Source organism: Accipiter gentilis, chromosome 22 (genome assembly GCF_929443795.1).
Source record: "Accipiter gentilis chromosome 22, bAccGen1.1, whole genome shotgun sequence".
Lineage (NCBI taxonomy): Eukaryota > Metazoa > Chordata > Aves > Accipitriformes > Accipitridae > Astur > Astur gentilis.
Window position 1 is genome coordinate 23,350,965 of NC_064901.1, and position 16,472 is coordinate 23,367,436.

General features: G+C 45.9%; 1 protein-coding gene across 1 annotated transcript in view; it reads right to left on the reverse strand.

Annotated features, from left to right (window-relative positions):
* Positions 1-16,472, reverse strand: part of ACCS (1-aminocyclopropane-1-carboxylate synthase homolog (inactive)) — a 62,334-nt gene that overhangs the window by 21,182 nt on the left and 24,680 nt on the right. The window contains exon 2 of the mRNA XM_049825796.1: positions 11,602-11,810. The gene's annotated coding sequence lies outside the window, so the exon portion shown is untranslated. The remainder of the gene's footprint in view (positions 1-11,601; positions 11,811-16,472) is intronic.

The window sequence follows — 16,472 nt, forward strand, 5'->3', positions numbered from 1 at the left end:
CTCTACAATCAGTCTGCTCCCTGCCCCTCTCCCAAAGCAAGCCATCCGCATCCCCTCCCAGTGCCGAGCAGGCATTTAGCGGTTCCCACTGCTGACGCAGCCCGAGCTGAAGCTTCGCAAAGCAAAACCTCTCCGGCCTTTTGCCTCAAGCCCGTCTCGACTCTGCGGCAGGAGACAGCGGTGGGATGGAGGTGTTTCTGGCAGCCCTCCTGCCCGGGCAGGCAGCTCGACAGTGGGTGCAGTGATGGGAGAAAGGTCCCTGCAGAGGGTGCTCCAGCCCTGGCTACCTTCTTCCAGCTGGTGCAAGCCACGCTGGGTCTGCAACCTACTTTGGGTTTTTGGTGGAAACCCACGGGTGGGAAGGAGGACGTGCAAGCAAAGGGACCTCGGCAGGCCGGGAATGCGTCAGCGAGAGATTTAACGGGTTAAGTTTTCCAGAAGTTCAGTACGTGGCTCTCCAAAACAGAAAAAGGAAGTTTCTGCTGCAGTCAAATAAAACACAACTCTTTTCAACAGTCTCTGACGTGGAAAAGGATGCTGGTTTTGCTATCAATATGTATAATATGACTGAAGTAACCAGGAAACTGCTAAAGCCCCGTGTACAGCCCCCATCAGTTAATATTTAAAATAGGGAAACAATAACAAAACATGATTTAGGGTTTAGGAACTAACTACTAGAAAATGGGGCTTTGTGTTTAAGTCAGAAAAGGTGATGGATTGTGGTCTGGTCAACAAACCTTGAAGAACCGCTTGGAACTGCCAAGACAGAGTAAGATGTAGGTAAAAGGTAATTTCTACCAGGGAAGATCACGACCACCGACTCATTGACCGCCTACTTAAATGATACCACGTACTCAAAAGAAGACAATGAAGGAAGAAGACAGAGTCTGTGCACTAATTTACATGAGGGGTGAAGAAGAAAGAGCCAATCATTAAGGGAAATAATAATGAATACCTATTACTTAAGTATATAAATGTAGGAATTTTTGAGACAAAGGTGTGCTGTCTTGAGACAGGCACCCATTCACGCGCATCAACGAAATTAATTTGAAAATACCTGGACTCTGTGCGTTATTGACTTGCACACTGGGTAAACGAACCCCGTTTGAATGAGAACGGTTTGACTCTTACAATGCTGTAGGTCAGAGGAAGGTTACTTCCCTGGGATGTGTAGTGGCTGCTGGCAGCGCTTTACTTAAAGCCCAGCAGGACCATGACCAAAACCACAACCATCTGATGCCTTTTTCTGTACTGACCTGGAGTCAGATGAGTTGAGCAGACTCAGGTCTAGTTCCTAAGAGATGACGCTGATAAAAGTTCTTTGCAATAATTGCAGCTTAGAAATTAAAGTCCAAATAGACCACTGAAACAAAAACATTCTTACATCTCCTTAGTTTGGTAGGTAGTATAAATTAATATGAGATTTTGCCGTGTTATTGGGCAAACCACAACAAATTGAAAGTCTCTTAATTCTCTTAGTTTCTCTGGATCTAAGCGGATGCCCTGGCCAGAGGTGGTGCAGAAGACAACCCACAGGCACTGTCAGTTCTGCATCTCATTCCCCACATTGCCAAGAGGCACTGAGCAGCTGAAGCCATCAAGTAGCATTTATTTTCACATTCTTTAAAAACTGACCATTGTACAGAAGTGCTGGAAAACACCCTTTCTGCTTCACAAAGAGTCTTTGATGTATAAATCTTATTAGTAATACTGATAATCCATTCAATCCTCCTGCAAAAATCCTCAGCCCAGCCCCTGAAAACCACAAAATGATGACTGAAATAAAGCACCTAAACCAAAACTAAGGCAGGATCTCACATGTACCAGGATCTTCCTTCCTAACTCATTACTAATTCTTCCATCTCTGCCTGGTTCTTTGAAATAAGTTTGTATCTCACAGTCTATTGGGTTTGCGTGGCAAGTTTTGGTAGCAGGGGGGCTACAGGGGTGGCTTCTGTGAGAAGCTGCCAGAAGCTTCCCCAAGTCCAACAGAGCCAGTGCCAGCCGGCTCCGAGACGGACACGCTGCCAGCCAAGGCTGAGCCCATCAGCGATGGTGGTAGTGCCTCTGGGAGAACATATTTAAGATGGAAAAAAAGTTGCAGTGAGTACAGAAACTGCAGCCAGAGAAAGACGTGAGAACATGTAAGAGAAAGAACCCCGCAGCCCCCCAGGTCAGTGCAGAAGGAGGGGAGGAGATGCTCCAGGTGCCGGAGCAGAGATTCCCCTGCAGCCCGTGGTGATGAAGACCCCGGTGAGGCAGGCTGTCCCCCTGCAGCCCAGGGAGGTCCATGGTGGAGCAGATCTCCACCTGCAGCCCGGGGAGGACCCCACGCCGGAGCAGGGGGATGCCCAAAGGAGGCTGCGACCCTGTGGGAAGCCCATGCTGGAGCAGGCTCCTGGCAGGACCTGTAGACCCCTGGAGAGAGGAGCCCACGCTGGAGCAGGTTTTCTGGCAGGACTTGTGACCCCGCGGGGGACCCACGCTGGAGCAGTCTGTGCCTGAAGGACTGCAGCCCGTGGGAAGGACCCACGTTGGAGCAGTTCGTGGAGGACTGTCTCCCGTGGGAGGGACCCCACGCTGGAGCAGGGGAAGAGTGTGATGAGTCCTGCCCCTGAGGAGGAAGGAGCGGCAGAGACGACGTGTGATGAACTGGCCCCAACTCCCATTCCTGTCCCCCTGCGCCACTGGTGGGAAAAGGGAGAGAAAATTTGGAGTAAAGTTAAGCCTGGGAAGAAGGGAGGGGTGTGGGGAAGGTGTTCTAAGATTTGGGTTTACTTCTCATTATTCTGCTCTGATTTGATTGGCAATAAATTAAGTTAATTTCCCCAAGCTGAGTCTGTTTTGCCCATGACAGTAATTGGTGAGTGATCTCTCCCTGTCCTTATCTCGACCCACAAGCTCTTTGTTCTATTTTCCCTCCCCTGTCCACCTGAGGGTGGGGAGTGAGGCTTTGGTGGGCACCTGGAGTCCAGCCAGGGTCCACCCAGCACACACTGGCTTTCAGAGCAAGCAAGCCCCCATAACCATTATGGATGCCTTCCCTTAGGCTTCTCGCTGCATGGGCAGGCACAGAGGGGGTACAGTTGGCCTTGTTAAATTAAGACATCATTTTAATAAGAAGCTTCAGCACATAAACGTGAGAGAAGAGAAGCAAAAGTTCGAGGAGCTCCCAACACGTGCCCAAAGGGTTATTTAAGATACTTTACAGGAAAGCCCACAGAGGGCAGTAGGACGGTCTTCAAAAACCTTTTGTAAAGCAGAGCTGGACAAGGAAAACTGCAGAAGAAAAGAAGAGTTTGGTTATTAAGCCCCTAGTTTTTCTGGGACTGATTCCGCCCCCCCCCCCCCCCCCCCCCCCCAGGTGTCAATTTTGTAACTGATTAAACAGCACATTGCATTTTCTGTAAAACTCTGGGCAGACCCACAGGACCTGTCCCATTGTGGGCAGAGGGAGCTATTAGAAGTGCTGAGTGTTTTCCACCCTCACAGTCAGTATAACATCCACACAAACAACCCAGAAACTGTTTTCTTCCTACTTTCTGTGCAAATTACTGTGCTAAGAGCCAGGCCTGCTTACTCATCCCATGCAACTAGTTAATGGTACTCCCTGGAGCAGGAAGCAGTGATTGGGTTGGGGGTGTTTTAAGTACTGGCTAACCCTGTGACTAATAACAAACAGAGATAAAGTGAATCTGTGTGTCTGAATTCCTATGTGAGAGGGATTCAAGCATGGGAATGGACCCAGATCCTTAGTACCAAGCCTACTTCTGCAATTTCAGGCCTAGACAGGACTAAAATGAAGCGAGACCAATTCTCTTCTTCAAAGATATCTAAATTCCTGTTGATGCAGCTGCCATAATAGAATTTCTGTAAGTCATGACTGAATAAGTGTCTGTGCTACAAATGAAATGATGACAAATTTCAGGGCAGGAGCAGATTGCACTTCTACTAAACTGATGAGCGGTTAACTAGGGAGGGTTTGTGTTTTCTTCTTCAGGGTGAAGTAACAGTGGCTGATGCCCCGGACAAGAAATCAAACCCAGCGTGTCTATTAGGGCAAATAAATTTAACTTTCCATATGACACTGACCCTTGTCATACTATATGTAGAGAAAGTTCTTGCAGTGCTTCACATTGCAGTATCCCTCTGCTAAGGCTTGCTGGGCACTCTTCGCTTGCGGATTCAAAAGTACATTTAATTTCCTTGCAGGGCTGGTCGAAACCTTCCCTTTCCAAACACAGACTTTGCATTGCCCTAGAGAATGAAACCCTGAGAGGTTTCACCACGAAGGACACACTGTGGCCGCTGATGACGCGACCTCTGTTTGCAGCTTCTTCATAGTCCCTGACACTGGAAGAGGACTGCAGGGGAAAAACACATTGGAGAGAGTAGAAGAAAAGAAGAGGTACTGGATCTAGCTGGAAAATGAGCTCTCACAGTTGCTTCCCTCTTGACATGCTGTTTATATTAGCCAGTCATGCATTTTTATTCGTCTGGTTTCTTTCTGTTTTGGCCATTGCTGCTTCTTGGGCTGGCTCTGGTCTGTACTGCGAGTTCTTTGTGAGGAGCCGTGCAAATGTTTTCTCCCTCTCTGCTGCCAGAAAATGACATGGGTCATTTCAGAACCCACAGACACCGAGCCAAGAACCCCTCAGCCCCTTTTGTGGCCTCCAAACTCACATCTGCAGATCACAAAAATCTCAGCTTGATAAGATAAGGTTACTGTTTTTATCACAGAAAGTTATGCATTTTGATGGTATTACCCTTTATCCTGAAAGGGCTATTAAAACAATAGCTAATATGCTCAGGAACAGAGCAACAACTGCAGGCATATATGTGTTGCTATATTACTCTGCAAAATCAGGACACGCAAACACCAAAATTGCATCACTGAGGCAAATACGAGAGATAAAATTCCCCAAGTAATGACCCAACAAAACTAGGCATCGACCCATTTCCCTCTCCATGACTGGTTGGACTGTGCCCTTCAGTTGCCATAAGGTTTTTTGTCCCTCTAGTTTTAAACAAGGTGTATTCAGGATCTGTCAGCATTTACCTTAAAAGAGAAAAGCCAAAGGCAAGGAAAAGAGCAGGCTAACTGTCTCTTATCTGATGCTAAAGATAGACACAGAGACCTCCATGTTTGGTCTGAAACACAAAACAGTCGGGATTCAATTTCTAGATAAAACCATGGGTAAGGCTTCTTCTGTATTTTCATTTATAATAGTAAGAAGTTTACACCGCTTCTGCCTGAAATAACTACATGAGCTGAAATTGGGATCTTGTTTCCTGTAGCACGACTAAAAGCCAAGCAAGATACTTCTAATATGCCCCCAGCAAGACCTGTTCATTCACACCGAGTCTTTTCTAACCGGGAGAGCAGGGGGGGTGTCAGCGTAGGTTTTTTTGCAATTACAGGAGAAATTAAGTATTTACATAGGGTGGGAAACCACGTATGCAAAGACGACTTTCCCACAGAGGCTGGCTTGCAGCACCCACTGCCACGGCTGTCCTTGGTTTTCACAGGGCTCTGCCAGTGCAACTCAATCCTAACGTGCCAGAGCCCCGCAGCTATTCTGCTCCAGCCTCGCTGCACTGACAGCAGATCCTTGTCCTCATCCTGACCTTTTTTTCTGCTCTGCCAGGCCTGAGAAAAACAAATGATGCTAACATTTACTGGTAGTCTTGTGTCTGAGGCTGAGGCCACAAAACTTAGAGCACTGCTTGCCTAGAACAGAGCGCTACAAAGGCAGCATCAGTGTACCCATCCAGCTCAGCTGTGCTCAGCTTCTACTTAGCTGAACCAAGTATAATCTTCAAAAGGGAACGTTACCATCGCATATTGTCAGGGCTGTCTATTCTTTCTTAGTAACTGCTAATAATTTTTTTTTTTTTTAAGCTTTCCTTTGCAGTCAGTTCATGAGAGCTGGAGACCTTTCTGTTCTCCTTCCTTCATTCTCCCCACCTTGTGCAAAAGCTTGAGTGATACTGCCCTTAAAAAGTCAGTAATTGCTCCCAGGAACACTGATTGTCCTTGTGTAACTACCAGCACACTCAGGAAACAGCCTGAGACTCTATGGGACAACATCAGTCCTGCTGAACTGCATAACGCCAGCTGCCTTAGCTGTACAACTCTTTGGTGCCTCATCCAGCTATGCTATGTTTATCTGAACTTGATGCGGCCCGGAGAAGAAATTCCAATTTTTAAATACTATTTTAACGCAAACTTCCTGAGAACAGGCTGGGGAAATCATTGCTGTCTGGCTGTGCAAGGGAGTGAACAACAGGGAGGTTTCTGAGCTGCCTGAAATAAATTAAGTAAGGCTAGCAGAAATTTTGTGCTAACATTAAAATTCAAACAACCACATTGGATTGATTACTATCTGGAAAGGAGACATAACCAGAAGTTAGAATAGCACAAGGATCTGATACCTTTAAGGAGATATTTGTCAATGCTGTTAAGGGTCTATCTTCCCTTCAGAGTAGTGTACGGATGAAAAACTATTGGTCAGGGAAAGAAACATGGAAGTGGCCGGCATGGAAGTCAGTTCTCCCAAGACTGGAAATCCTTCCCATTTCCTACATGGACCCAGAACCTGAAATCCCTTTAAAGCTGGTGGCCCCCAGACACTTAAATTGAAGCCAGAGAGAGGATCCTCTTGTCCTGACAGTTGTGCAACCTGTCATTAGTATTTGGAGAATAAAATAAGGCAGAAACAGTCAACAACAGTGTGCAGGTGCTGCTGCTACCTTTGTTTCTAAAAGGGCTGCCAAGCACCCCTTTTCCTCTTTTCTTTTCTTATTGAGCCATTTCTCCTGCCCCTGCTGCTTGTCTGGCACAGACTGGCAGGGACAGTCTCTGGTCTGTCCCACAGCAAGACGACCAACAGCTTGAGACTGGAAGAGAAACTTATTTGCCCAAAGGTTTGTCTAGTTTTCACAGCTATACTGTCTGGCTTCTCTGTTGTTGTCTTCTGTTATTTCCATCTCTACCTGTGGCAGCACTATGACGACATAATTCCTGGAAGATGCAAAGTTTTTGAAATGTTTTTGAAATCTCCTATAAAAGACTCCCAGCCTCCCTCAGTAACCTATTCAGTGCTTCACCACATTTGGCATGAGAAGGGCTTCCTAATGCCCAACCCTATCTCCCCTGCTACAATAAACGTTGTAAGGGAGATCTCTTGTCCTATCTACCACTGACACGGAAAACTGTCGTCTTTCTTTTGCAGCAAGCTGAGAGATTAGCATACAGCTGCCTCTTCTTAAACTCAAAAAATGCTGAGAATGTCTTCTCTGGACTTCTGTTTATTTTTGTTTTTCTTCTCTCAACTCTCTTAAACCGACCTACAGCTTTTGGGAAATCTGGCATCCACACTTAAGCATAACACTCGAGCCAAAACCCCACCAGCGCTAAGCAGAGAACAGAGACTGTTTCAGAGAGAACACTTACGTCTGTTCGTCCTAGGATAATGTTGGTCTCTTAACGGTAGCAAAGCATTTGAAACACATTCATTCTGTCATCCCTTATAACTACTAAAACCTTCCCTACCTGCTGTCCTGCAAGCCATTGCCTACCTTGTATTTGTGCAGTGGATTATTCATTCCTATTTTGTGCCTGTCCCTATCGAATATTTTTCCATTTGGTCCTCCAGCGCCTGAAGACCCCTTTGAATTCCAACCCCGCTCTCCCGCGTGCTTGCATGCCCCCCGGCATGACATTGCCATCACGTTTGATAAACATTATCTCTGTTGCACCTACGAAGCCATTAATGACAAGACTGACTGGGGAGAGACCCTGCAGCCCCCTCACTGCTCCCTCCCCGTTTGATGCAAAGCTCCGAGGGCTGTTCAGTGAATAAGCTTTTCCATGGGGCTGTGCACCCATATTCCACGAGTTTCACCTAGGGTGTGTGTCCACGGCTGGCTTATGAGCATGATGTGAAGGAGCATGGAAAACCTTCCCCAACTTGGAATATAGGACATCTCCTTTTTCTTCCCTGGCTGGTTACTTTGTCAGAAAAAAGAGGCCAGACTGCTCTGATAGGATTTCTTCTTGACAGGCCTGCATGCCTGCGATTTATCACCTTGTTATCTTCTATGTGCTTACGCACGGCTCATTTGTTCCACTTTTTCCAGGAATTGGAACTGGGGTGACTACTACCCAGTTCTTTTCACCTCTTTCTCTCCTTTCTTCAAAGACCATCATTATCTGCATCTTTTTCCTACATTTGGGGATGTCATCCGTTTCCCATGATATCTCAGAAATAATTCCTAACACTGATGCAGCTGTCTTAGCCAGTTCCCTCAACCCTGGACTTCATCAAGCGAACACTAAGACACGTATTTAAGCAGAGCCTGAGCAATCCTAGGGTTGCGCCATGTGCTGAGCGGTGCTACACAAAGCCAGCTCCAATCTTTCAGAGGTCCGTTCCCTCTGACACTGGTCCTGAGCCAACCCAGTCCTCAAAGCAGAGCAACCACATCCCTGCAATGCCAGGTCTGACCTCATTACCTCTGCCAGACCCCACTATTTCTTCTCACTCCCAGCATCATAGGGCATTACAGTGGTGCAGACCCATTCAGGAGGCTGCCCCAAAGCCGATTAAATCCGATGGTCCTGAGCTGGTTTGGTCCAACATACAGCTCCTCCATCCCAATATCCAGCATATTCTCCCCTACCAGCCAAATAGCGGTGAGCTGACTAAGAGTCATCCCACTACACTGGTCCAGTTCCAAAAAAGTTGGCAGAGGGAAAAAAAACTACTCTTAAAAATATAGCTGTTGATCATCCCAATCTTGTTTTCTACTCTAGAATAGGCAAATGCCTTACATGTTTATGACTGTAACCCTACGACACAGTCATACAGCTTGCTCCCACTTTACATCTGAGAAAGAGAGGCACGGAGCAATTCAGTGACTTGTCACAGGTCAAAAAAAAAACATGTGTGGAAAAGTACCAAAAAGAGATGCTGTCTGTCCTCTCCGAGTTCAGCGCCCCACAACGACAGCAGCATCATTTATCCAGAACTAGGACACCCAAGAAATGAACTACACCCATTGTGTAAAGCAAACAAAAGTATTTCCCATACCTTACAGCTGAAACAAAACACAGTTGGAAGAAGATACTAATATTTTGTTCTTACCTGTGGACTTTGCTGGCAGAAAAAGAAATGAGCTGGCAGGCAGTCAGTCAGATTTTTGCCTTATGAACCTGGGCACAGCTGCAGTTATAACTCTGGCAAAAAGGCTGAGGAAGTGCTCTCCTTTGTGTTTGTTTACTTTGTCAGGTGTGTTCATTAGACTCAGATTGCATCAAGGAGCTCCCAGAAAAGCATGTGTGAGAATCACACACCCCCCCTGCAAGGTTTTCCCAATCAGAGGCCGTGTCCTTGTGCCCTTGGCCAGGGTCACATGCCTTCCTTGCAGTATTTAAAGAGCAGCATGTACACTGGTTATCAATCATTGGGTGTGAGCCTTCTGGGGTGGAAGAGAACATTCAGAAATCACAGCTATTGCTCGAAATTTCTTCTGAAAATCCGATTCCTCCGAGGCTGACAGGGGGGTTATTACATTAAGGAAAAGAACAGAGCCTGTTTTGCAGTTTTTGGCAAACCTTTTCTTTGACAACTCAATCTCAGTTCAGACTGTACTGTGTTCAGTCATTTTAACTGTATGATGTTTACTGAGCTGTTGTTAAACAGTGATTCATTCTGGGGAACTTGACAAAAGAAGTGTACATTTAAGGCATTAACACTTCAGAACATTTAAGAAAATACTTCTAGATCTTCAGGTGACAGGCTGTTCAGCTACTTAATGGTCCAGATGAAAATAACAATCAGATATGGGTGCCTTGAAGAATGCCGATGCTAACTACATTTTCCAACCCCTAACGTCAGATTTGCAAAGACTAGAGGGTTTCTGCAGAGATCACCTCCTAACCTGAGACTGTCACAGCAAATTCCCATCCCAGAGCCTGAGGGAATACTTGAGACCCCTCTTTCCAAAGCTAATAAATCTCCGGCAAGTTGAGGCCCAGCACCCTTTGCAGGGTCTCTCAAGCCTGCCGAAAGTCAACCTCTGCTGCTGACGTGTTGACATCATTTTCCAAGTATGATACATGGTGGGAGCAAAAGAATCTGCTCTGGTTTTGTAAGTAATTTTTAAAAAACTGTAGGTAAGTGTAGTGCCAGTGAACTGAGTCAGGGTACTCATGCCCTGAATACAGCCAGAAGGGGCACGTCATGCTCAGTTGACAAAGGAGACTTTCCCCATGCTGCCCTGCTATGGTTGCACAGCTTGAAACTGGTGGGTGACTGCAAGAGGTGAAAGACATTTTTTTCAGTTTCTATTTCAGTCTTCAATGCATCTGGCAAGGCTGCAGAAAGGGAACTGCTTTTGTGCCATGGGAGTTGTGCAGCAGAAACTGAGCGGAGGCCAGTTCCACCCAAACCTCCCACCCAGACTACTGGAACGTGTCCAGGACCATCACCACCCGAGCTGACACAGGAAAGGAGGTGGAGATCACCACTATTAAAGATGTGAGCTGCTTGGCTTGAGCTTGAATCAGGTGTCTCTAACCAAGACTGTAGTAGCAGCCTCCATCCTTTGTAAATCAAGGCCAGGTGGGAGAGAGGAAACATGATCCCACCTGCAGTACTATCAAAGGCTTACAAACAAGAGCCTTCACATCACATTCCCAATTTCTCAGCCTTTCCGTCTGTCCCGTCATCATCTGACTGTACACTCCAAGAGTATCTTCCCCACCCTTAAGAGGCTTTGCTTTAACCAAACCCCAATGTGAGTCTACCCTTAAAAAGTTATCTTACTGGCCAGATTTAGTTCATGTCCCTTCACCCCTTCTCCTCTGCAATTTTGGATCCATTGCAACCGAACAGGGTAATTATCAAGGAAGACACACATAAACCTCCTCTTTGAAATGTGTGCATTATCACCATCTTTCTGCCCTCTGCTTTCTTGTTTTTCAGTTTGACTGAAACTGCTTTGGTTCGGAAGTGACCAAAATTACAGTAACTTTTATGGAGGAAATCAGTTACATTCAAGCCCCTTATTTAGAAATGATGAATACCTCACAGAAATAAAACATTAAGTCTGTAACTGGCCCAGAGGTCATGGCTGAAGCAGGCTGTTTGTCCCACAGGGAAACCTGCCTCTTTCCAATTGGAAGCAAGAAATATTTTGGCAAGCAGAGGCAGCATACATGGAAGCGTGTTCTGCCTGTGCCCAGGCTGCTTCAGTCTGATGGATGGGATTTCATTCCCTCTACCTCCATGAACTCCTTAAACTTTGCTAAATTCAAATATGCAAAAAGAGAGAAATCAGAATATAGTTAGGTTCAGAGAGACAGCACAGATTTCCAAACCGGCGCTCCTCATTAGCGTACTCCGAACCTCTTTGTCTGCAGGCAGAAGGATACCTCTTTCAGAAAGCACCGGAGTCTGTTTAAGCTCATATTAATCTGCTTTAATAATAGTAGCTACTCCAAATCCCATCTGCATTACCAACCTTTGAGGCAGGGGCTTTGCTAAATAGCAGGGGTTGCTCGGTACCCAGGAGGCAGCGTCGTCTATCACTTACATGTCTCCAGGAGCCGAAGGCGCTGGTGTGGAAGACCTCCTGTGCCAAAGCAGGAGTCACCTCTTAGCCGTGTTGTCTCACCAGGCGCTCTCTTGCGCTCCAAAGCGTTGGAGGAAGAGTGAGAGATGGTTGCCGTCTCCCTTGCAAACCCAGGTACAAGCCACGTGCCTGTCCCACGTGGAGAACTCGCCAGATGCTCCCAAGTGATGCTGGGGAAAAAGCACAGGTGATCCACTGATTAAGTGGTCAAGGTCTGGCCTCTGGTCCAAAACCAATCGTAGTTATTTACAGAACAATTTGCAAGAAGGGAGGAAGAAAAGAAGTTTTATTTACAGCTTTCATAGCTTTTTTTCTGTCAGCTGCTCAGTTAAACCAAAAATGTGTACATTAATATACAGGAATATACGTAATTCCCTGAGGTCTGTGTATCCCCCATTCCAGTTAATAAAACCAGAAATTAAAACCAGCATCTGTTTTCCACCAAAGCTTTTATTTTCAGTATATTGAATTAGATAACACTCAAACCCAGTCATCCTGACTTCCCCTTTTCCAGCTCTGATTTTTGAGAAATAATAAGAAATTTGGTGGGTTTTCAGGATGTTTAGACTCACTCCACTTCTAGCTTCATGCTACAAACACAAGAGTTAGGAATGCATTATTTAAATATGAATAAATAAACACAGATCTCCATGGAGCTGGGGCATTAAGAAAAGCGAAAACAGTCACAAGGTTGATAGAAAAATCCAGACTTTGGCAATGCAGAGCTGGTTCACTTTCTCTCCCATTTGCATTCAGTCAATCTGTTGGCTTAGCTCTCCTTTCCCTCCCTCTCATCCACTGGGAATATTTGTTCACCTATGACCAAGCTTCAGATGTTTCCCATGGGATCGATGAGCTAACGAGTAAAATGTCGGGACTAGGCTGGTGCAAAGACGTTGTATGCCTGTGTAACTAGTAGGCCAGTTTTAATACTCACTTGTAACCCAAAACCAAACAGAACAGGAGCGCTCGATGTTGCTGAGTGTGTCTTGGGCAGAGGCTGGGAGCAGGCATGCAGTGTTTGTCCTCCCTCTCCCAAACCACTCCAAGGGCTTGTGACAGCTGACAGGCCACTGATTAAATACGGTGTTGTCCTTACTTGATCAGAGAAGTGTTAAATACCTTTATGATGGGCAGGAGGCAACTGGAAGATGCAGCATGGTTTAGTCACTACCAGGCAGGGCAGGTGTATACAGGCAGCCAGCCCGTCTTTGTCTTGTCTCGCTCATCTGGACACGAAGGAGCTTCCATGTGGAGTTACTCTGGCATCACTGAGGATAAATTGGACCTCTTTCTCCAGAATCCCATTTGCTCTCCATTTCCTCTGCTGCCGTCACATCCAGGGCACGTGGCAATGGAGGAGAAAAAGCTGCTTCCATGGACACGTCCAACCTGAAGGCTTGGAGCTTGATTCATACAAGCGCTAATGTCCAGAAGCTACTCCAGACCTCTGGTACTCTTTTCAGACTTTGCACTCTGGTTCACAGCCTCTGTCGAAGTTAGCTGCAACAGTCCTAGCTGTCTGCTTTACTCCTCCGCTGAAGAGCATCATTCCTATGGGTTGTGGTACCCTCTGGCAAACTTCTGCATCAAATTCTAAGAGAGGTTTAGAAATCTCTGAAACCTTTGCAGACAGAGTCACCGGTGCCAGATTCAGAACGCATAGCAGTAGGTGACGTTTATCTCAGCAAAGACGAGCAGTACGGTGCCTGTGCTCCAAGTGAAGCGTGCTTTGCCATAATTTCCCTCCATGTTCATAGAAAGAAGTTAAAGATTAAAAGAGGAACAACAAGAAGAAACACAAAGATGCTGATGTTCGGTGAAAGAAGTTGATCTGTACTAGGAGGGGTCTGGGAAACTACTGGATTGAGAAGTCACCACCACACTGTGATCTTTCGGTGGTCTGGGGTTAGAAGGGAGTCGGGTCTGGTGGTACCTTTCCTCTGATACAAGACTCAAGTGAGGTGCTATGTTGATCACAGTGGTTGATAGTTTAAGGATAGGCCTTTCCCAGTCTGCTCCAAGACTTTGCGTAGAAAAGGTGTGATAAATCTTTTTCTGCACATACTAAATAATCTGATTTTATTCTGAGAGCTATTCAGAGCTTTTTGGTGACACAGCTTCATTGCTTTCTCCTAAATATTTAGCTGTGCAAGCTCGTGCTGTTCAGGCCTGGAATGTCTCAAGATGGAAGAGGGAAATGAGACCGCCTGGAGCTCGGCCCAGCATTTTGCTGGCAAATGTACATCAAATAAAACAAAACATTTACAGACATAAATAAGAGATGAGAGTTCAGAGGGGAAGAGGAGGGGGGAACCCAAATCTTTTTCCCGCTGCGCACAGCTTTAACTCAAGCACAAATATTAGAGATGGGGGGAAGGGGGTGGAGGAAGAGGAGAAAACGATACACAGAAAAGAATGTGAAAACGCGTGTGCTGCAACACAGTCTCAGGCCTGCTAGGGAGACAAATGGGAATAAGCAGGTACCAGTGTGCAGCCTTTTATGGGAAATCTTCCTTTCACAGGAATTCTCTTCATTTCTGCATGACCACGTCTCACTGGTCTTTTTTCCCACTGTTGGCTGATTCTGGATTCACAAGTCCTCTCTGCAGTTAACCACAGCAAATATTTTGAGTAAAAAAGTCACTTTGCATCTCACACAATATTGGAGAAGAAACCTAACAGAGACCTACCAAGAAAAGTCCCAGAGCTAATAGATTTACTTCAATAATAAAATGATCTCTTTTAAACCAGAATGTTTAAGGCAAGTGGAAAAGGTTGCAATCTTTCATCTACAGATCAGAAGGCAATTAACTCCATGTCTCTTTCAAACTTCACTTTTCTTTCTGATGTGGTCAATGAGATGGCAGCTGTAGTGGTGATTTCTGGGTGGAACAGAACTGCCCCCTAAGACCATGATTAAGATCTGCCACTAAGCACCAGGTGAGAACTTGATTGCTATGGCCTCAAGAAAGAGTCAAGGAGATAACAGAAGCAAAAGGATCTGCTTTCATTCCAGAGGTGTCCTAAGATAACAGTGTTTTCATGGACTTTGAGTCATTGTGTTACGTTCTTTCAGGGAATTATAGCTCTAACTTACTTTCCATGAAACCAAAATATCACTGCAGCCGTATTCCTTCTAGAAAGCAGAAATGTCTACGAGTTGTGCTCGGAGATGCACAAATAGGTGCTGATTATTTCCTTCAGTTTCCCCATAATTAGGTGATATTGGGATAGGAATGCTCATCCAGATAAATTAAAAATAGCCATTTCAGCAGAAATGCAGCAGGTGGAAATCTGGCATAAGCAGCCATTTTTGGCATAGAAGTACCTGAAGTAGGGTTTGCATCATTTACCCCTGACATCAAGAAAAGGCAACTATAAAAGTCTAGAAGGTCCTAACTTGCAGAGAGAACTGGGCAATGGGAGACTAGGCAAACTGCCTTTACTGGTGTTTTAAAACCAAAATTGAACCACTTACTAGTGATTCAGTAAAAATATTGCTCAAGTTTCAACAGTGGTCAAAACCACCCAATCTTAAGGCATGCTGAAAAGATCACAAATACTGAAAATATAGTAGAATTATAGGAATGATAGTAGACCATCCTTTGAAATAACTGTGTTCAGTTTTCTTTTTCAAAAGAAACAGCCAAAAGAAAATAGAAAATGACGAAGGAGGCACTAGGAGGATTGGAAAATTATCCATATAAAAACAGAGGGAGGGATCCAAAGAAGTGGTTCATTTAGAAGAGGAAGAAAGCAGGTGAGCAGGGGTACGAGAGCGCAGACATAGGCATAACTGTGGAAGACATCGTTTAGGCACACCTAATGACCTCACTTTAAAATGTAAGACCCAGAGAGCACCCAGTTAAAGAAGCTCCAAGTGTAAAAATGTCCCACGCACGGACAGAGCTTGCCACTCACGGGTGAAACACATAGAGCTGAAGCAAAGTCTTCTGAGTTACGGTGTGCAGAGCACAGATGGCTCCGCAGGAATTGGAAAGACACGGCCCTTGTCTTGAGAACTTGCTTGAGAGGAAGTGCTCGCGGGAATGCAAAAAAATCCAGTGGAGATTTACGCAAACAGCAGAAGTACTCTCCATAGTTAAACACGGTTACCAACACGGTGCTACCCAGTGTCCATTTTAATACTATTTTATGCTGCCCTTTGAAGCAACGAAGGCTGGGCACAGCGATGAGCCCTTGGTCTAAGCCAGAGTGGCAATTCCTGTGCTGAAGCGGCCGAATTTCTGCTGCTGCAGCCTCATGTTTTCGGGAGAGACAGCCTCACATGCCAGCTCCATCAGAGGGGCTGCCACTATTCACCGCTGAATTTGAATTAACAAAAGGCTTTTTCTATTCATCATTATTCAACGACTTTGGAATTTTCAAGAATAGAACAAATTGTAATGACCAAATTTCTGCATTCACAACAAACTAGCACCGACGAAGGGGATAATTAGTCAGATGAATTAGTCTGGGGAGAGGGAGCCAATCTGGGAAGTGTGTGTTTAACAGAGCAATCACAGAGCTCTAGAGATGGGCTCGCGGGTGGGTTTTCCAGGGACCGGGGGAATTATTGAAGCATCCAGACCAGCAAACAGCTGCAGTTACAAAAGCACAAACCAGATGCCAGGCCGTATGAGCTTAGGAGAAAATACAAATGAGGATCCGACGCCGAACGAGGCACGGGGCGCTGACGTCAACAGCGTTGCGCCAGGAATGCTCTTGGCCCCCGTGCAAACCCAGCTCCGTCAGAATTCCCTTTGCAACTTCCCCGTGACTCCCATCCAAACCCTCTGCCCTTTGGAGACACCGGGCCCGTCTCGTTG